The sequence below is a fragment of the Anoplolepis gracilipes genome, chromosome 2, assembly GCF_047496725.1.
Source record: "Anoplolepis gracilipes chromosome 2, ASM4749672v1, whole genome shotgun sequence".
In the NCBI taxonomy this organism is placed as follows: domain Eukaryota; kingdom Metazoa; phylum Arthropoda; class Insecta; order Hymenoptera; family Formicidae; genus Anoplolepis; species Anoplolepis gracilipes.
Window position 1 is genome coordinate 9,655,972 of NC_132971.1, and position 23,204 is coordinate 9,679,175.

General features: G+C 30.4%; 1 pseudogene; it reads right to left on the bottom strand.

Annotated features, from left to right (window-relative positions):
* Positions 1-10,537: 10,537 nt before the first annotated feature.
* Positions 10,538-13,983, bottom strand: LOC140663149 (uncharacterized; annotated as a pseudogene).
* Positions 13,984-23,204: the final 9,221 nt, after the last annotated feature.

The window sequence follows — 23,204 nt, forward strand, 5'->3', positions numbered from 1 at the left end:
AATATTACGGTTTCAATTCGGACCGTCTCTAGCATAATAAGCATAAATAAGTAAAATTTACGTTTAAATAATAATTAAATTTTATTAATTATTAATCATTAATTATTTGTAATAGTTTGTATGGAACAGTAATATGAATATGATGCTTCTTGTACTAATTCATAATACCTTAACAATTACCCAGTAAACAAAATGCGCGCAATAAGCTAACAAATTGGCAACAGAATTACGTAAGTTGCTAGCAAATTGACATCTGTTATGTCCGCATTAAGCTTATGGTTTGCTAGCAAATCCTGCTCACAGACTCACAGCAGATTGGCGGCAGAAACCTAGCAGGATCTGCTAACATGAGTTGACTTTTTAAATAATTTAAATGTCTCATTTTATATGAATGGTCTAAAGCAGCAGATTCTGTTCGGTTTCTGCAGTTAATCTCGTCAGATTGCGTGCGCGCAGATCTTGTTCGATTTTTGGTGACAATCTGAAGTGAACTAATGTTAGCAGATCCTGCTCGGTTTCTGTCGCCAATCTGCTGTCGGAGTCTGTGAGTGTAGGATCTGCTTGATTTTTACATCAATTTGGCGATTTAATCGGTCATAACAATTTCTGTACCAAATTTGTATCTTTTTTGCTGACGACAGTTAATAGCACACTTGGCGTAATCTGTTTTCAACAGGTTTGTCTATCTGGGTACTTACGGTAAATCATCCGTTTCATTTATATAAAAAACTTTAAATTTACCTACGTTATCAGCTATAATGCCGGTAAAATTTATATTCAAGACATAACGACCAAATGATAAAGCATTTGTTATGTGCGTTTTATCGTTATACCAATATGTTGCGGGTTCAGTCACAATAATTTCTTTCTCATTTTTCTTAGAATTGTATGTATTATTAATTAGCATCACGTCAATTATACTCAGGGTTTCCGAAAAAAGCTTATGTTTATCATTGGATTTAAAATATTGATGATAATATTGCATTCACCATAAAAATAGCCTTGTTTAATAAATGGTATAAAGGCTATAGCCGGATAAGATAGTGAAAATATCCTTCACTTCAAATGGTGGGAAAGTATAAAAATTATGACAATCTCTCTGAAACAACATTTTTCACAAGATTTTTACCCTCCCTGCCTCCATCCTTCTATCTGTAGAATAAAAAATCTGTTTTTTTGAATTTTACTTTAATAACATATTTTATATAATTTTAATAATATAACTTATCTAATGTAAATAATTATAGGTATTAACCTGTAGCTATTCAAAGAAAATATAAAGCATACAAATGTAAATTTTATATATTTTTATTCTCTACATGCACTAACAAGGAAAGATATGGAAGTGTCCCTTTCCGATTTTAACGAGCTTTGAATATGTTGTAGTCTAGGTCAAAATAGGAAACATATTTTTTTTGTACTTGCTCAAACGACCCTAAAGCTACCTCTATTTTTAATGGATAAAAACATTATTTTTCTCATATAAATAAATTATATATTTATTGTCCTATAACATATAATAATATAATTGCTACAATTTATAAATATATAATAAAAAAATTCTCATATATAAATTATTTATTGATAATTCATGATTGTCTCTGTAAAAAAAATTATGTCTGCAAAAAAAAAAACTGTTGCGTAAGTAGCGAGTGCTATGACGGATACGAATAGGATGTGCGTATAGCGATATATAGAGGTATTTTTAGCTTATTTCTGAAAAAATGCGATTTTGGAATACAACTATATCATATATGGTTGAGTTTGTCATTAAATGCTATAAGTTATATTTTAAAGTGTATACTGAAAAATTGAGGAAAGGGGAGAAAATTTAAAAAAATATGACATTTCCGAAATATTTGATAGCACAGTTTTAGAGTATGTTGAAAACTGTAACACTTATTTAAAACTTTTTTTTATATCTGTTACCGTTTCGACGGTATTCGCTCAAAAATATAAAAACCGATTTTTTTCAAGAGGGTTTTTCATCCCCTTAAAGACCATTTAGATACGTACAAAAAATATGTCTCGTATTTTGACTTAGGCTACAACAATTCAAAGCTTATTAAAATCAGAAGGCGATACTACTATACCTTCTTTTTGTAAGTGATTATTATATGGAGAAAAAAATTTTTATCAATAATTTGTCGCATAATTAATCGAATTAAATATATGAAATCTTACGTGTCTTTTTGACAATTTGTTTTGAACAAAAAAATATTACAATTAAAATTCGTATAGTTACTTTAAATATCAATATTAAAACTGCTTATTATTAGTGCAAATAATTAACAATTTTTTATCATACATCTTATCATGGTACACTTGGAAGATAATTGACAATAATGTTACCAAAATCTCTAATCTAATACATATAAAGTATTCGGTAGTATTATAATATTTAGTAGTTAAATGATCATACATTATTGAAGAATCAAAAAGTTGACCAAAATAGCAACATATACAAAAAACTAAACCATATTCTTGGGTGACCTACAGGAAATTCAATAATTCTTACGCCAGACACATAACTGATTATCAAAAGCGGTGTTAAAACTGTTTGAATACTTTTAGTCATTACGTAAACTGTTTCGATTTCGAACTAGATTGTATTTGCGAACTAGTTGCGTTAGCTTCATCAAATGGTCGTAATAATTTATCTTTATAATATCATTTATAGCACTTACAATTATTAAAATAATCGATCTGTTGATATTTTATATTTAAACAATTTTAACAAATTATGTCGTTTATATACATAGAATATAAAAACATAATTATATACATAAACATTACATATTTATAACAGAAATAAGAATTTTTTCTTTATTGTTTGTCTTAAAGAGTTGTACAGTGTTATTATATATATTCGAAAAATGTTATTAAATAAAAGCTAATAATATCTATATTTTAATCAATATTAGAATATCACAAACGTACACTACACAAATTTATTTTGTGTATATGAGCATGCGTGCGCGCGCGCGCGTGTGTGTGCGTTGTATTTTTTTGGCACAAAACGTAAAAAAATCCAGAAGAAATTTTGAAATATTTACATGTATGTATTTATATGTTGCAATTTCGGTGTTTTCTAATTGTTGTATTTCTTATGTCTACAAAATTTTTGTGTCATAAATTTGTTACTTTAGAATACAAATACCTAAATTGAAGGTAACAAAATTTCCTACAATTTAAGTCCTGTGCATTTTCTTCGTAAAGTTGACAGAAATGAAGATATAGACAAGAAAATAAATAAAAATGCAATTTTGGTATAATTTATTCGAAATACAGCATTTTTCCAATGCCTGTTTTTTTAGTAAAACACATCTCGTGATGGACTTACGCAGCTGGACCATTTTCATATATATATGAACTAATAAAAATAGGTTGAAACTAATTGTTAAAGAATTGTTACCCATACGTTTTTGCACTATAACTGTAATTTTTAATAAAAATGTATATTGGCCTTTATTTTTCAACACTTATAACTCATAAACGATTTATCGTAGAAGGGTCTGCTCGGCTCATTTTAAAGATAATTTAATTAATGTATATGTTATTATAGTCTACAGCCAACCGGAAGTAAGCTATTTTGCAAAATACCTTTCAAAATTCAAATTTTGCAACTTTCTTGCCTTCATATACTCATTACCAAAATGAATTTAAATATACATGAAAAAATTTCAAAATTTTATTCCCTATTACTTTCATAATACATGCTATATGCGTACGATCAGTACTTTTAGAGTTATAATCGACTTTTTCACACGAAAATTGTAGTTTTAGCCACTAACAGCGCACTCAAAAAATTTTTAAATATTCATATCTCCGCAAATATCGATTGCACAGGAATAAAAAACAACGCAATTTATTCGCAATTTAGTGCTCTACAACTTTCATTTAAACGATTTTGCGATGGCCATTTTCGAGATATTAACGAAAAATGTAAGACGCGCGGGCGCGTTTTCGTCGCGTCGCAAAATGACCCATATTTTAAAAAACTCTATCTCGGCTTCTGTTGGTCGTACGGAGTTCTATAAAAAACCAAATTGTGCGGAATTTTATTAGCTATAATTTTGATGTTCATGTTTTTGCTCGTAAACTTGATACTTTTCGAATTATTTACGAAAAACCGGTTTTTTGGGCCTTTCTGTCATCACTGTGAGTTTTCCGTAGCTTCCACGCATGGGGACTTTTGATATGTCAAAAAGCACCCCAAAACACACCTCTCCACGAAATTGCAGCATTTGTTCAATTATTTCTTCAAAAAAATTCCATTTAATGGGCTATTAATTTAGTAAGAGACAATGTATTTCCTGTACGTTGCAAACTAAACGACGAATTATTGGACCGATTTTTACGCGTCGTAAGAAATAAATCTCATTTTGAAACACAAAGTGTGCTATATTTAGAATATCCTCATTTAATTGAAGCAAGTCATAGCGACAAAAGCTTACAAATTATTGAAGGAAATTGTAGTGATCACTGGCGATGTATATTTTTGACAGCACCAAGTTTCGAGTGTACGACAGTTTACCCGGTTGTACATACGATAAATTGGCGTCTAAAAAAAAAATTATATTCTTCGTCGTTATCCACAAATAAGTGCAAATGATATAATATTTGTAAAGGTTCAAGTACAACCTGATGGCACATGTTGTGGAATTTATGCTGCAGCTTTCGCCACAGCTGTAGCATTAGAAGGAAATCCTTGTAACGAGAAATATTCCAATCGTGTGGAATACATGAGGCAACATTTTCTTAATATTATAGCAGGAAATAAATTGTCGCCTTTTTCAAAATGGTAATCCAATGAATCATTGGAAAAAGGCGCTTCAATATTATTGATTTTTTGTACTCGGAGAGACGAAAATAATTCATACATTATGGTTGCGTCTTACGAGAATGGGCGATGGAAGGCGCCTATTCTATATATAAAATATTCTATAAATATATTTTATATTATATATGTTATATACAAAGCCAGGGGTGATCTAACGTGTACTGGCATTATACGTTTCTTTTTGTTAATTACACATTGACGTTCCATATGTATATATGTCAAATGATATATTCATATTTTACACAGTTGTTTACATTTTAACATATTACCAAACCATATAGAGAAATTGTTTAAAAACTACGAAAAAAACAAGTATAACAGATCTAATTTAAAATATAAACAGCATAAAAATAACTTTATTAGAAAATTGATTCACATTGAAATCAACGAAGCCTATCATTCTATAAGACTCTCGAAATCAACTTATGCTTACTGTGATATATACAAATGGATCCCGGTGTCCGTATGCAATTATTTCTTTTACAAACAACATATTTCGTTACAATTTTTCTACAGAAAAGAACTCAATCGATTAAATAAAAAACTTAATTTCCTTAAACATAAACATTTTTTAAAATTAGAAAATCTAAAACAAATCCACTGCTATTTTCATCCTTCTCATAACAACACACAAACCATTTCGAATTTTTCTGTTGGTCGGGACATGTTTTACACAATGATAAAAATATAAATAAAAATAAAAATAATACTGTCGAAATTAAAATCTCACCAAGTGAGTTTAATGAGACCACACAATCTTTAACTCAAATCAAAGACAAATGGTTTGTTAATTTATCCTCGATTAACATACCGGAGGACGTAATTAGTTTTTTACAATAGCTAATTTTAGCCTGAGCACAACCAACATGGGGAGACTGACAGTTGAATATATAAAGAACATTGAAAATAACTTACTAAAAATACCTGTTGAAAAACGATTAGCCATTAGGGAGAGATCTAGAGGGGTGGTTAACAACTTATCTAATTACAAAACACCAAACAACATAATCAATTCAGAACTAAATTCACTCCATTTGAAAACAAAAAAGTTCCTTAATAATCACAACAACCTCATACTTACACGTGCGGACAAAGGCAATATAACGGTAGCATTAGAAAGAAACCAGTATTTGAGTAGTGTAGAACAAACCCTTAACGACAAAAAAACATACATAGTTATCAAAAAAGATCCCACTAGCAAATTAACGAGTGAAGTTAACGACCTCCTAAAAAGGTGGAAAAATTTATTATATCTCATATACTAAATATCGCTCATTATACACTAGTGATGGAATTATCCCCAGAGCCTATGGACTCCCAAAAGTACACAAAAATAACGTCCCGTTTAGAATCATAGTTTCATCTATAAATAGTCCAACTTACAAATTAGCCACTTTCTTACACGAAATTCTGTACAAAAATTCCCCCCCCCCCCCCCGCACGGAATCACGTTAGTAATAGCTTTGAACTAGTCAATATATTATTGAACTGCAGAATGCAGGACGGCTTCACTTTGATTTCTCTCGATGTTGTTTCGCTGTTTACGAACATCTCTTTAGAAGCAGCTTTCAGCAGTATAGAAAATAGAATTTCTTACATCACTGACAATTGTGATATTCCGCCGACAGAACTTTTGATTGGGATTAGATTAATTTTAAATTCAACAACATTATATATAAACAAACATTTGGAACACCGTTATCTCCACTCATAGCAGATATAGTGATGCAGGATCTTGAAGAAACTGCGTTAAAAAATTTAAATTTTACTACTAATTTGTATTACAAATATGTAGACGACATACTAATGGCAGTTCCTCCCTCTATAGTTGACACAGTGTTGGAATGCTTCAATTCTATTCATGAAAGATTACAGTTCACAGTGGAACTTAGCATCAACAATAGAATCAATTTTTTGGATGTTTCTCTAACCATTGAAGGAAACCACATAATATTTGACATATACCATAAATCGTCTTTCTCAGAAAGATATATTAATTATTTCTCACAACATCCACTGTGCCAAAAAAGAGGAACGGTCATTGGTCTCATCAACAGAATTTTTTTCCTATCACACCCGACATTTCACACAAAAAATATCACACGAGCAATCAACACTCTTCTGAACAATAATTATCCAATAGAATTTATTTTCAACACCATAAACAATAGGCTCAAAACATTAATCATAAACAAAAAACAAACTAAAGAAAAATCAAAAAAGGTTAATGACAATAATAGTCCTTATTTTATTATATCTTATGTTCCTATGATTGCCGAACAATTCAAGGATGTTATTAAAAATGTGGACATCACTCTTTCATATTTTAGCATAAATAAATTAAACAAATATATCAAAGTCCATAAAGATCCGATTCCACATTTCTCACTGTCAAACGTAGTGTATAAAATCTTTTCAACCATACATTAGAATCTAATCACAGCTTCGATTGGGAAAATGTCAACATCTTAGATAAAGAAAATTTTTATCACAAACGTTTGACCTCAGAAATGATCTTTATCAAAAGATAAGTAAATAGCTTAAGGGGATGCTGGAGTCATCGGCGAACTCATGCGCGATTTTGAGCGCCACCTTGAAAGAACTAAAAAAAATGTTACCGACACAGTCTTATTACATGAGAGTGAGCGAGACAGTAGTACGAGCAAGCGAGACAGCAATAAGAGTGAGCGAGACAGCAATAAGAGCGAGCGAGACAGTAATAAGAGCGAGCGCGACAGCAATAAGAGCGAGCGAGAGGAGAATAACAGCGTGAAAGAAAAGACTCGAGCTTCGAGTTTTCTCTGCTAGCTGCTATGCCCCTCTCGCTCGCTCCTATTACTGTCTCGCTCACTCTTATTACTGTCTTGTTCGCTCCTACTACTGTCTCTTTCGCTCGCTCGCTGAGAGATATTTGTTGTGTGGTAATAGTACACACTAACGCGTATTCTTTGTACATGTGTCGTTTCAAATAATTATAAAGAAACGACTTTTTTTCTCGACCAAAATTTCGTCGCAAGGCTGACAATAATGTAGAAGACGAATAGGCATACACAAAATATGTGTAAATAAATTAAATTTGAGAAATGTGTATATAATATAATGTTATATACTTTCTTTATCATCTCTATATAATAAATACAAAATATATACATACTGAATATATAATTATTTTTATTTTGTATTTTATATACAATATATATATACCATAATCAATAAAATATAATACATGTATAATATACATACATAACTGCATATATTTTTGGAACATGTATTCATTATTTGTGTCATTATGGTTAAAGTGTAAAATAAAGATAACTATATTTTATGTGTAATTGTATTATATTAATTTATTAAATAATTAATTTTGTATTTATCATATAGGTCTGAAATTTAAAAAAAAAAGTATATTTTTCTTTAGTTCTTCAATTTTATAAATGTATAGTATTATATATATATATATATATGCATATATATTTGTGAAATAAATATTTTATCATATCTGATATCTCTTAGGCACTTTGCATATGTCATTTCATCTTGTGTATAGCTTTATTATATCATGGCTTTGCATATGTTAAATATGCAATAAATAGGAACTAAATATATTACAATGTTTAATTTGAGAAATATGTGTATATAACACTGTATATCTAATGTCATATAATTGTCTATTATAAATACAATTAGATATTGAATATAAAATTATTTATATTCAATATCTAATAGTATTTATAATAGACAATTTATTTTTATTTATTTTACATACAGATAAAAATAAGAAAAGCGTATGACATTAGATATACAGTGTTACATACACATATTCTGAAATTAAACATTGTAACATATTTAGTTCTTATTTATTGCATATTTAACATATGCAAAGCCATGATATAATAAAGCTATATACAAGATGAAATGACATATGCAAAGTGCCTAAGAGATATCAGATATGATAAAATATTTATTTCACAAATATATATGCATATGTATATATATATATACATATATACAGCGTGTTTATTTGAAACGTTCCCACCCCTATATTTCGGAAACAGTTCAATTTTCTGAAAAATTGCAAAACACGTGTTTCATCATTTTGAAGGACTACTTTTTTAAGGGGATCGGGAAGGTCGTCCCCCCCAAGCGGGTACAACGGGAGCCCCCAACATTGAAATTTTAAATAAAACTCCCTATTTTTTATTGCATATTCTTATAGCTTATCTCGAGAGCTTTTCAAAACACTATAATTAAATGTTTTTTCATGAAGAACTTTTCGAGTTATGAGATTTGAAAGTCACAGTATTTTGACATAAAATACATAATATCTCGTAAAATATTCATTTTTCGATCATCACTTTTATGTGCAGAATAATAAGAAGAATCAATTAGTATAAAGAAAACATACAGTTGTCTTAAATAAAAAATATGAATTTGAAACGAGCATTTACGTATTTTTATTTAAGAAAACTGTGTGTTTTCTTTACACTAATTGATTCTTCTCATTATTCTGCATATAAAAGTATTAAGATGAGATTATCGAAAAATGAATATTTTACGAGATATAACGTATTTTATGTCAAAATACTGTGACTTTCAAATCGCATAACTTGAAAAGTTCTTCATGAAAAAACATTTAATTATAGTGTTTTGAAAAGCTCTTCAGATAAGCTATAAAAATATGCAATAAAAAATAGGGAGTTCCATTTAAAATTTTAAAGTTGGAGGGCCCCCTTGTACTCTCTTAGGAGGACGACCTCCCCGATCCCCTTAAAAAAGTAGCCCCTCGAAATAATCAAACACGTATTTTGCGATTTTTCAAAATTTTGAACCGTTTCCGAAATATAGGGGTGGAAACTTTTCAAATGAACACCCTGTATATAATACTATACATTTATAAAATTAAAGAAAAAATTTAACTAAGGAAGAAAATACTTTTTTTAATTTCAGTCATATATGATAAATACAAAATTAATTAATATAATACAGTTACACATATTAAATATAGTTATCTTAATTTTACACTTTACACTATAATGACATAAATAATGAATGCATGTATTTGCAACATTATTTACACCAGTATATGTATTTGTGTATGTATATTGATTCATATAAAATACAAAATAAAGATAATTATGTGTAAAATCTAATGTAATTGTTTGTATTTAAATCTGAAACAATTTATTTGTATTTATTACAGAGATAATTATATAACATTAGATATACAATGTTATATACATATAATTCTCAAATTATATAATAATATATTTTATTTACATTTATTGCACACATTTTGCATCACAATTCATCCCGCACATGGCTTTGTATGACAATAATATTGGTCGAACAAAGAAATGCAATGAATTGTCAATAAATCATGTGACATATACACATGTGTATAGAACGTCAATGTGCAAATAAAACAAAAAGAAATGTATAATGCCAGTACACGTAGTTAGATCGCCCCTGGCTTTATATATAAAACATATAATATAAAATATATTTATATTAATATAAAATATTTTATATATAGAATGGGCCCCATCCATCGCCCATTCTCGTAAGACGCAATCATTATATTTTCGTCTTTCCGATTTGCACACCAAGTGCATAAATAACATAGCATTCTTTTTATGCGAATGAAGAATGCATCAAATATTATTATACAATTATTAATTTATTATGGTGCGACATTTATTGTGAAGGGAACGGTGATAGCTTGTTACTTTCAATTATATTCATAAAATGACGTCTCATGCGTTCTACGTCATTAGAATATTTATCCTCACAAGGATTTCCTCCTAAAACTACAGATGTAGCGAAAGCAGCTGCATAAATTCCGCAACATATGCTATCTGATTGTACTTGGACTTTTTCAAATATTATATCGCTTACGTTTATTCTTGGATAACGTTTGCAAATATAATCTTTCTCTTTCTTTGGCAATTTTTTGTATGTACAGCCAGATAAGCTATCATATACATGCAGTTTGAACCCGTCACAGAAAATGCATCGCCAGTGATCAGTACAATTGCCTCCAATTATTTGTAAACTGTTGTCACTATCACTGGCTGTTATCAGATCCGGAAACTCTAAATACAGAACGCTTTGTGTTTCGAAACAAGAAGTTTCTCTAACAACACACAAGAATCTATCTAACGATTCATCATTCAGTTTGCTCTGTACAGGCAGAACATTCTTTCTCACCAAAGAAAGAGGAGCAATTGTATCATCTAAAACTTTCTTACGTTTTGTTATTTCATCATTAGTCAGATTTTGTTTAGTCTTTGAATAACTGACTAAGATGCAATCGCTATCTTGTTCTGTATCCGAAACAGCAGCAATGTTCACCATGTCTGTTTGCACAACGTTCAGTTTTGATTGTTTATTTTTTTGCTTGATATCTATGTTATCTACATTATTTTGTTGCACAGTTTGTTTGTGGATTACTTTTCTTTTAGACGCTTTTTCTTTAGCATCTATTATATATTGTGGGTTTCTAATAGGCATATGCCTGTTATGACGGCTATCTAAGATTTCTGGAAGCATACAGTCATGATAGAAACGTTTTAAAAAAGGCAGCATTTGATTTTCTCAAAAGTTATTGTCTCTATTGACTACCACAATTTTTAAACTTTTGGGAGTCCATAGAGCGAATATACAATAGTTTCGCTGCGTTATGTTCAACTGCCCTTGAACTTGATAAAAGTATCGATGATTTCGATTTATTTTATCATTATTTGTTCTGTCAAATATGCCTTTCAGTAAAGGCAATTTTTGTACAGCTTCGTCAGCTGTTAAATTTTCTGCTGATAGAGGACTCCACCAGACCATCTTCATCGATAAGGCCATCGGGAGAAGCACCCAAAAATGGATTTTCATAATCAATGAACAATCCACATGGTTCAATATTTTTATTTAATTTTGTAGCCAACTCTTTTTTTGGCAACTTCCTCCCTATCGTGACCATATTTCATGGCTGCTGTGTCAATTTGTGGAGGATATAAAATGCTTTTTACAGTCGCTGCACAAGACGTTGTTGGTCTCATGCGACATACAGTTCCAAAATTGGATGCTGTTAGCATTTCACGTCTTAATGAATGTCACAGTTCACATTCATTTTGGTCTCTTGTTTTTCGTTCAATTTTTTCCCTGTTTTCTGCGTTTTCTGACAACTTTTCTATATGGTTTATTTCAAGTTGTTTGTATACGTCAGATGAAAGATCTGGCTTTTGTGATTGTGGGCCATAATGACGATCTGTTCCTGCCTCTCGTTTAAATTTTTTAGATCTGCCATCCTCTTCTCGAGATTTTTTGGTTCTTGCAACCTTTATTTGTCGTCGTTTCTCTAAATTTTCGACAGTCGGAGGAACATCCTTACACATGCTTTTATATACTTGCGTAAGCACTTGTTGAGTATTATACTGCACAACAGCTCCCGCAATTCTAGCATTGTAAGAACTTCGCAGGTCAAAATTAAGGCGCTTTCCACCTATTTCTTTGCAGATTATCGAGTTGAACGCTTCTGCAGGATTGTTTGTCAAATTTAATAACAAACTATCGGAATAAGCACTCAAATGCCTGACAGCATTTTCAATTTTGTCATATAAACCGTATAATTTTAAATATGGCACATAATTTTGTACTTTTTCTTCGCATGTACGGCCGCGTTCTTTACATCTTTTATGCTCACCAAAAATATGGCTAGGAATATTTAAAATATCTTTTTGTAATTCCGTAGCTTTGTCATGGTGAGGTACTTTTTCCTCTTTTCGTAGAGCGGCTGTCTCTAGCACTTTTTTTCGTATTTTTAAAATGTTACTTTTTACAACATTTCGTAGCTGTACAAAACCACGTTTTCTGTGCTGTTTTGGCTGGACTGTTCTTGCAACGACTTTCAACTTTTTGCACAAGTTGCGAAGCAAATGATTTGTGCAGTCTACTTTTTTTACAGTCACCATTTGTTCGCGATACGGTGCGTTATTTAGTACAGCCTGATATACACTGCTGTCGCCATCAGCAATAATTGTTTTATATATCAGTCCATGCATTTCAAGACTATTTTTAAAGCCTTCTACAATGGCGTCGCTTTCTATACTTGTAGAGCTAGCGTTGCGGTCAAAATTTTTATAACATTTATGACTGCGTGGCTCGAGTCCATTTCGCTCCGCTCTATCACACACCGTACAAAATTTGTTGCGGATACCAACGAAGAGAACTTTTTTTGTGCGATAACCAATTATGGCACCAACACCGAAAAGTGAATCGTAAGCGTTGCCGTACGACCTCTTCATCCAACTACCACCCGCTACAACGTTTATATATGGAATGCCATTTATAGTTTCATTCCTCTCGAGGGCGAGTTGTTTTTCCATTTCGCCTGCCATTTTCATACTTTCCATGGCTGTTTTCTGAAAATCATCAACTAAAATTTCACGATGATTTATATAAGTCTTTTCAGACATGCAAGGTATGTTTACACCTGCACAAAATTCTTCTAGTTGGGCATAACCATTTCCAACTGTTATAGTTGTAGCTACAGCAGCTTGGTTAAGATCCAACTTTTCAAGTTCTGTGGGTTCTGACCATATATTGTCTTCATAGTTGCACATTTGGCATTTGAAGAAGAACTGCGTCTTTAACCCATGGCAACGAGAATTTATGAGCTTCCAATCTTTAAATTGGCACTCTATTCCTCGCGCATGGTTATTAAATGTTCTGTGTATCTCATTCCACATAAAAGAGACATCGACAATGCGACGGCCTTCCACCATACTTTCTTGGATACTATTTGTATCTGGAAGGCTCTTTTCGATAACAAAACTGTCATTGTCATCTTCGCATGATTCGACAATGTGATAGCCTTCAGACATGCTTTCTTGGATACTATTTGTATCTGGAAAGCTCTTTTCGATAACAAAACTGTCATTGTCATCTTCGCATGATTCGACAATGCGATGGCCTTCAGGCATGCTTTCCTGGATACGGTTCGTATCCAGAGGGCCAATCTCGATAACAAAATTTTTGTTATCTTTGCAAAGTTGAATATCTTGTTTAATATTATACATACCTGTATTAGACTCCAGGCATTGCATTTGGATATTAGCTTTTGAATCCATCATATCGGGAAATAACTCTACCGATTTCTCTAAATCGATGAATTCATTACTAATATTTATGCTTCTGGAGTCATTTTCAAATTTTACTTCTTGTTTGTTTTGTCGCCTGTAAAAAAAAGATAAATTAATATATTGTTATAAATATTATCATAAAATTAATTATTATTAACATATTTAAAAAAAAATAAAATCTCTGAAAAATTAGTTTACTTTTGTTTTTAAATTTTTAATTATACTAGTAAAACTAAATTATTATACAATATAATAAATAACGCTTTGACCAAATAAATGCTAATCAAACCGTACATGCAAACCGTATCTGGTGTTAAAAAATTTTGAAAGTTACCAGCACGCGAATAGATTGCCACTGGATTTTGTTTTTACAACCAGTACACCAATAGATCGTGTCTGGGTTTTTTTACAACCAGTACACGATTAGACCGTCACTGGATTTTGTTTTTACAACCAGTACACCAATAGATCGTGTCTGGATTTTTTTACAACCAGCACACGATTAGACCGTCACTGGATTTTATTTTTACAACCAGCACACGAATAGATCATGACTGGATTTTGTTTTTACAACCAGCACACGAATAGATCGTGTCTGGATATTTTTTTTATAACCAGAACGCACATACAAACCGTTTCTGATGTAAAGTATATTTTAAAGTTACCAGAACGCACCATAAATTTAGCACTAACTACTGTTATTATGAAATTACTGCCACTACTCTACTACTACTACTACTATTATTATTATTATTACTACTACCACTACTATTACTTTATAATTGTATTATATATTAGAAAACGTATTTTATAAACTGTTTTTTTCAGAGATTTTATTTTTCTAAGCTACGTAAAAAAAGAATAACTTCCCATACAGCTACGAACTATATTGCAGCAATATTGTAACATTGCTGAAATATAGCTGCAGTGTAACTGAAAGATTCGTGCTGTATGGATAATGACTTATTACTATCAAAATTAATTTGATTATGTCAATTATTGTATTTTTTCAGTGTGTATGAAGTTAGCATTTGAAATGTTAGCATCTTATAAATTTCATATTTACTTGCATCCAGCATAGTTGTACAGCATAGTTCCTGATAAGTTTTAATAATAGTTCCGTCGAATTAATTATTAAAATCGCGTTTTTAAAAATAATATGCTAACTTCCGATGATACTTCATAGCATGTCACTATATTACGAATACCTGATCACTGGAAAAGAATAAAAAAAGTTCTATTGCCTAAATACGTTTGTTAATAGTTCTGACAATTATTTTTCCCGAAAAATGCGTATTTTCGAATATAAAAGTGCTGGTCGATTTTCGACAATTCTGTTTATTCTAAAACAGTTCCAGTACAGTTCTGATCATGTACATTAAATTTTTAAAGCGTCCTGTAATGATAAGAACAATCAGATATTTTTTTAAATCGTTACTTTGCCTGAAAAGTGCGCATTTTCGAATATGAAGCTGATATACTAGTGAATTTTTGACAGTTCTGCTAATTCTAAAATAATTCTGGCAGTTCCGGTTACGTATATCGTATTTCCAAATAATTCACACTAATTACTTAAAAATTTTTCTAATTATATCTGTTGTCAGAATTGTACGTAACCAGATCTATGCCAGAATTATTTTACAATTAGCAAAACTATCGAAAATCGACCAGCATGTCAGCTTCATATTAAAAAAAGCGTACTTTTCAGGAAATGTAACGGTTTAAAAAAATTTCTAATCGTTCCACTCACAAGAACTCTTTAGACATGTAATGCACATGATCACAACTAAATAAGAACTACTTTAAAATAAACAGAGTTATCGAAAATCAACCAGCATCTCTTTATACTCGAAAACACGCATTTTTCAGGCAAAATAATTGTTTAGAAAAATTTCTGATTGTTCTTATCATTAGGACGCTTTCAAAATGTAATGTACATGATCAAAACTGTACTGGAACTGTTTTAGAATAAACAGAATTGTCGAAAATCGACCAGCACTTTTATATTCGAAAATACGCATTTTTCGGGTAAAATAATTGTCAGAACTATTGACAGGACGTATCTAGGCAATAGAACTTTTTTTATTCATACTTCCCAGTGATCAGGTATTCGAAATATAGTCACATGCCATAAAGTGTCATCGAAAGTTAGCATCTCATTTTTAAAAACGCGATTTTAATAATTAATTCGATGGAACTATTATTAAAACTTATCAGCAACTATACTGTAGAACAATGCAAAATGCAAGTAAATATGAAGTTTATTTTTGAGATGCTAACTACACACACTTATTTCTTTATAATTACAAATAATTGAAAAAAATGGCAAAAACATACGATCGGCTAGCGTGGATAATTTTTAATTATATAATAGATTTTAATTTTTTATCGAATTCAAAATTGTATGATTTACGTCGTGTTTGATATCACATCGCAAATATATTATTTTAATTCATTACAATTATTTTCTAATCGATAAAATGCGAAATGAAAATTTTAGTTTCCAATAAGATGTTTATATTATGAACAGATAAGGAAGAATTGTCGATACTGAAGAGTCGCGAAAGTGAGAGCGAAAACGAGTGAGGAGCAAGCGAGATGACCAACATGAAAGAACTTCGAAGTCTCATAATATAAACATCTTATTAGAAACTAAAATTTTCATTTCGCATTTTATCGATTAGAGAACAATTGTAATGAATTAAGATAAGATCTTTGCGATATGATATCAAACACGACGTGAATCAGACAATTTTGAATTCGATAAAAAATTAAAATCTTACTCAAAAGGTTTCTTTTATCTCCAATCTTTTATATATGTCATCTTACCAAAAGGAAGAAAACTTTTAATTTTCGTATTTTATCGATTTGAAAATAATTTTAATGGCGAGATTGTTACGATTGAACACGACATAAATCGGATAATTTTTAGTTACATAAATTGATAATTGATAATTTATGTAATTAAAAATTATTCGATTTATGTCGTGTTTGGTGTTATTTTAATCGCAAAAATCTCATTAATCCATTACAATTATTTTCAAATTGATAAAATGTGAAATGTAAAAATTTTATTTTCTATAGTAAGATGAAATACGATACGAAAGATTGGAGATAAAAAAAGGCTCGCGACAAGACTTTGGCATTCTCTTTAATGTTGGCCATCTCGCTTGCTCCTTACTCGTCCTCTCTCTCGCTTTCCTCGAGCTCCAGCATCAAAGGTCTTTAAAGAGCTCGCTTCTCTATAAAATGTAAACATGGAATAAAATTAAAATTTAAACTTTTATTTCGCATTTTATCGATTTAAAAATAATTTCAATGGATTAATGAGATTTTTGCGATTAATGACACCAAACATGACATTAATTGGATTATTTTTAATTGTAAATGATTTAATTGTTAATGATTAATCTAATTGAAAATTATCCAATTTATGTTGTGCTTATGTCTTATATGTAGTGTCATTGTTTAATCGTAAAATATCTTATTAATCCAATAATTACTTTTAAATTGACGAATTACGAAATAAAAGTTATTTTATTTTATTTCCTACTTTAAAATTATATATATACCTTGATGGATTCACGAAATTTACAATTAATTGCAGATGACATTACAGAATTACTGCATTTGCAAAATTTTTATTTTTTTTTTTTACATTATAATGGATATAATTATAATAATTTCACAAATTTTTAAATTCTAGATTGATAAGACGTTTAGAATCTTCGTGCAACAAATTCACGGCAATATATATGACGAAATAATACTCCTCTCTGGAAATAATCAAAGATAAATTTTACGAGGCGCAAATGTTACTTTTTTAGTAGGCGTAAAATTCGAAATTTTATTTTTCAGACTCGATTTATTCTTTACTCACAATTTCTTTTCATTAGAAATTATTTCGTCATAAATTGGTATATTGACATTGCCGTGAGTTTGTTGCACGAAGATTCTAAACGTTTTATCAATCTAGAATTTGAAAATTTGTGAAATTATTATAATTATATCCATTATAATGTAAAAAAAAATAAAAATTTTGCAAACGCAGCAATTCTGTAATGTCATCTGCAATTAATTGTAACTTTCGTAAGTCCATCAAGGTATATATAATTTTAAAGTAGGAAATAAAATAAAATAACTTTTATTTCGTAATTCGTCAATTTAAAAGTAATTATTAGATTAATAAGATATTTTACGATTAAACAATGACACTACATATAAGACATAAGCACAACATAAATCGGATAATTTTTAATTAGATTAATCATACAATTAAAAATAATCTAATTGATGTCATGTTTGGTGTCATTAATCGCAAAAATCTCATTAATCCCATTAAAATTATTTTTAAATCGATAAAATGCGAAATAAAAGTTTAAATTTTTATTTTATTCCATGTTTACATTTTATAGATAAGCGAGCTCTTTAAAGACCTTCGATGCTAGAGCTCGAGAAAAGCGAGAGAGAGGACGAGTAAGGAGCAAGCGAGATGGCCAACAAAGAGAGTGCCGAAGTCTCGTCGCGAGCTTTTTTTTATCTCCAATCTTTCGTAAACACGTCATCTTTTCCCTGAAATTTGATATATAACAAATTTATATCGCTAACCTTTTTCTCCATCCTTTTCTAAAAGAAAGTTTGCGGCGACTGGGATATGGGTGTTTTGAATCACATGCTGATTTCCCCATTTATAAATCAATTAAATGTCAGTCAATGTCACTAAAAAACACTAACACTTTTTCACTTTACACTGAAAACACACTACACTATACAATTACGCTAACACGTCTCACAACAATTTCTCGCGCGATAATCTTTTGTTTCGCGCAACGCGTGGCACGTTTTATTGCGCGCCTGCATTAGATATATAGCGATACATGCAATACTGTACATATAGAGTGAGGAAAAAATACCGTGATCCTGAAAAATATAAATTTTACAGAAAAATGTTAGAGACAAAAGTTGTATAATTTCGAGGGACATATGAGATGATATCATTAGTTTGACCTTCGTAACATTATAATTCTAATTATAAGTCTAGTAAAAATGTGTAACTACTAGTTGCACATTCATATTCTTATTTGGCAATATGTGTTTTCTTTACATCAATTCATTCGTCTCATTATTCTGTGCCAAAAAATAAAAGTAAGATTATCAAAAAATGAATATTTTACGAGATATTTTGTAGTTTTAATACTGTAACTTTGAAGTTTTATAATTCGAAAAGTACTAATAAAAAAATCTTTTATTATAGTAATAATAATAAATAAAAGACTAGTAAAAGCGAAAATTATTATTATTTATAAAAAGCATTTATTTTAGTTATTTATTTTATTATAATGTGTTTTGGAAAGTTTTCGTGTGATGTAAGCTACAAGAATATATGAAATGAAAATAAAATAATAATAAAAATTAAAATTACATATTCTTGTTTTTATCTAAAAGAAAAAAAGAAAGAGGGAAAGAGAAACATATCAATAAATATACCTATACTATGCACAATACAACACAATATCGGTTATTATACTTGTTATTTATTATTATATGTTATACTATAAGTCAAATATACATTGTATGTATTTATAACACGCATGACCATATATATATGTCTAAATATATCTTATAATTATGAGCGAATATGATAAAATTCTCTCCCCCTCTCTCTCTCTTTCTAAGTTCAAGATAGTAAAAAAAGGAAAATAAAATAATAATAAAAATAAAAATTACACATTCTCGTTTATATCTAAGAGAAAAAAAAGAAAGAGAGAAAAAAAGAGAGAGAGAGAGAGAAACATATCAATAAGTATACCTATACTATGCATAATACAACACAATATCGGGTATTATATTAGGTCTGTTTCCTTTAACTGAACTGGCTGCACTAGTTCAGAGTTTATTTTTCACCTTCCTTCGTAGAGGGAAAAAGACAAACTCTGAACTAGTGCAGCCAGTTCAGCTAAAAAGAGCAGACTTATAAGTCAAATATACATTGTATGTATTTATAACACGCATGACCATATATATATGTCTAAATATATCTTATAATTATGAGCGAATATGATAAAATTCTCTCCCCCTCTCTCTCTCTTTCTAAGTTCAAGATAGTAAAAAAAGGAAAATAAAATAATAATAAAAATAAAAATTACACATTCTCGTTTATATCTAAGAGAAAAAAAAGAAAGAGAGAAAAAAAGAGAGAGAGAGAGAGAAACATATCAATAAGTATACCTATACTATGCATAATACAACACAATATCGGGTATTATATTAGGTCTGTTTCCTTTAGCTGAACTGGCTGCACTAGTTCAGAGTTTATTTTTCACCTTCCTTCGTAGAGGGAAAAAGACAAACTCTGAACTAGTGCAGCCAGTTCAGCTAAAAAGAGCAGACTTATAAGTCAGATATACATTGTATGTATTTATAACATGCATGACACATATATATATATAAATATATCTTATAGTTATAAGTGAATATGATAAAATTCTCTCTCTCTCTCTCTCTCTCTCTCTCTCTCTCTCTCTCTCTCTCTCTCTCTCTCTCTCTCTCTCTCTCTCTCTCTCTCTCTCTCTCTCTCTCTCTCTCTCTCTCTCTCTCTCTCTCTCTCTCTCTCTCTCTCTCTCTCTCTCTCTCTCTCTCTCTCTCTCTCTCTCTCTCTCTCTCTCTCTCTCTCTCTCTCTCTCTCTCTCTCTCTCTCTCTCTCTCTCTCTCTCTCTCTCTCTCTCTCTCTCTCTCTCTCTCTCTCTCTCTCTCTCTCTCTCTCTCTCTCTCTCTCTCTCTCTCTCTCTCTCTCTCTCTCTCTCTCTCTCTCTCTCTCTCTCTCTCTCTCTCTCTCTCTCTCTCTCTCTCTCTCTCTCTCTCTCTCTCTCTCTCTCTCTCTCTCTCTCTCTCTCTCTCTCTCTCTCTCTCTCTCTCTCTCTCTCTCTCTCTCTCTCTCTCTCTCTCTCTCTCTCTCTCTCTCTCTCTCTCTCTCTCTCTCTCTCTCTCTCTCTCTCTCTCTCTCTCTCTCTCTCTCTCTCTCTCTCTCTCTCTCTCTCTCTCTCTCTCTCTCTCTCTCTCAAAGTCAAGATAGTAAAAAAAGGAAAATAAAATAATAACAAAAATAAAAATTACACATTCTCGTTTTTATCTAAGAGAAAAAAGGAAAGAGAGAGAGAGAGAAATCAAATCTTAATATGGCCGCGGTAAGTAGGGTACGGCCGGATACAACGAGAGGGGATACGGAGCCGGACACGTAACCGGATACGGAGCCGAATACGGAGCCGGAACCGGTGCTGGAGTCGGTGCTGAAGTCGGATACGGAGCCGGTGCTGAAGTCGGATACGGAGCCGGTGCCGATGCGGCGTGCATATACGGCGTGTATGCCGATGGTGCATACATGCGCCGGCTTATGCAATTGTTTTTTTTTATCGCACGCCGCACAGCCTGGTTTATCTTCTGAAAAATAACAGAAATAAATAAAAGTAGTAAAATAATAAAAAATTAAAAATTTTCAATAAAATAAAAAAAAATCAGTAAAACAATTATATAAAGAGTCAGTAATACAGTTCACATATATAATCTTATAAAATAATTTACTAAAAATATTTATTTTTTTATTTATTATTTTAAGAAACTTTTTTGCATGTTTTTTAAAAAATTAATCATAATATAACAAGGATATTCAACTTATATGATATAAACTTTTTTTTACAAGGATCTATATATACTATATATATTCTTAAAATATTTCTCTTCTTCTGAGTCACCCTATATATATATATATAGGGTGACTCAGAAGAAGAGAAATATATATATATATATAGAGTGACTCTGAAGAAGAGAAATATTTTAGAAATATATATAGTATATATAGATTATTATAAAAAAAGTTTATAGTGAATGTTATTGTAGTATGGCTGATTTTCTAAAGAGCATGCAATAAAATTTCTTAAAACAATAAATAAAAAATAAATAAATATTTTCAATGAATTATTTAATAATACTATATAAATAAACTATATAAATAACTGGCTCTTTATAAAAACTTTTTATAATTTTTTTAAATTTTTTATAAAAGAAAACAAATGTGATGGATATGTACATACACTGCCCATCACAAATTTGTTCCTTGACTTCCTTCGTGGAATAAGGGGAATGTAGAGAAATGTTAATACTTACTTAAAATAATAAGGCCCGTTGTGATGGGCAGTGTATGTACATATCCATCACATTTGTTTTCTTTTATAAAAAATTAAAAAAAATTATAAAAAGTTTTTATAAAGAGCCAGTTATTTATATAGTTTATTTATATAGTATTATTAAATAATTCATTGAAAATATTTATTTATTTTTTATTTATTGTTTTAAGAAATTTTATTGCATGCTCTTTAGAAAATCAGCCATACTACAATAACATTCACTATAAACTTTTTTTACAATAATCTATATATACTATATATATTTCTCAAATATTTCTCTTCTTCAGAATCACTCTATATATATATATATATTTCTCTTCTTCTGAGTCACCCTATATATATATATATAGGTGACTCAGAAGAAGAGAAATATTTTAAGAATATATATAGTATATATAGATCCTTGTAAAAAAAAGTTTATATCATATAAGTTGAATATCATTGTGATATTATGATTAATTTTTTAAAGAGCATGCAAAAAAGTTTCTTAAAATAATAAATAAAAAATAAATATTTTTAGTAAATTATTTTATAAGACTATATATGTAAACTGTATTACTGACTCTTTATATAATCGTTTTACTCATTTTTCTTGATTTTATTGAAAATTTTTAATTTTTTATTATTTTACTATTTTTATTTATTTCTATTATTTTTCAGAAGATAAACCAGGCTGTGCGGCGTGCGATAAAAAAAAACAATTACACAAGCCGGCGCATGTATGCACCACCGGCATACACGCCGTATATGTACGCCGCATCGGCACCGGCTCCAGCACCAGTTCCGGCTCCGTATCCGGCTCCATATCCAACTTTAGCACCGACTCCGTATCCGATTTCAGCATCAGCTCCAGCACCGGTTCCGGCTCCGTATTTGGCTGCGTATCCGGTTCCGTGTCCGGCTCCGTATCCCCCCTCGTACCCGGCCGTACCCTACTTACCGCGGCCGTATTAAGATTTGATCTCTCTCTCTCTCTCTCTCTCTCTCTCTCTCTCTCTCTCTCTCTCTCTCTCTCTCTCTCTCTCTCTCTCTTTCCTTTTTTCTCTTAGA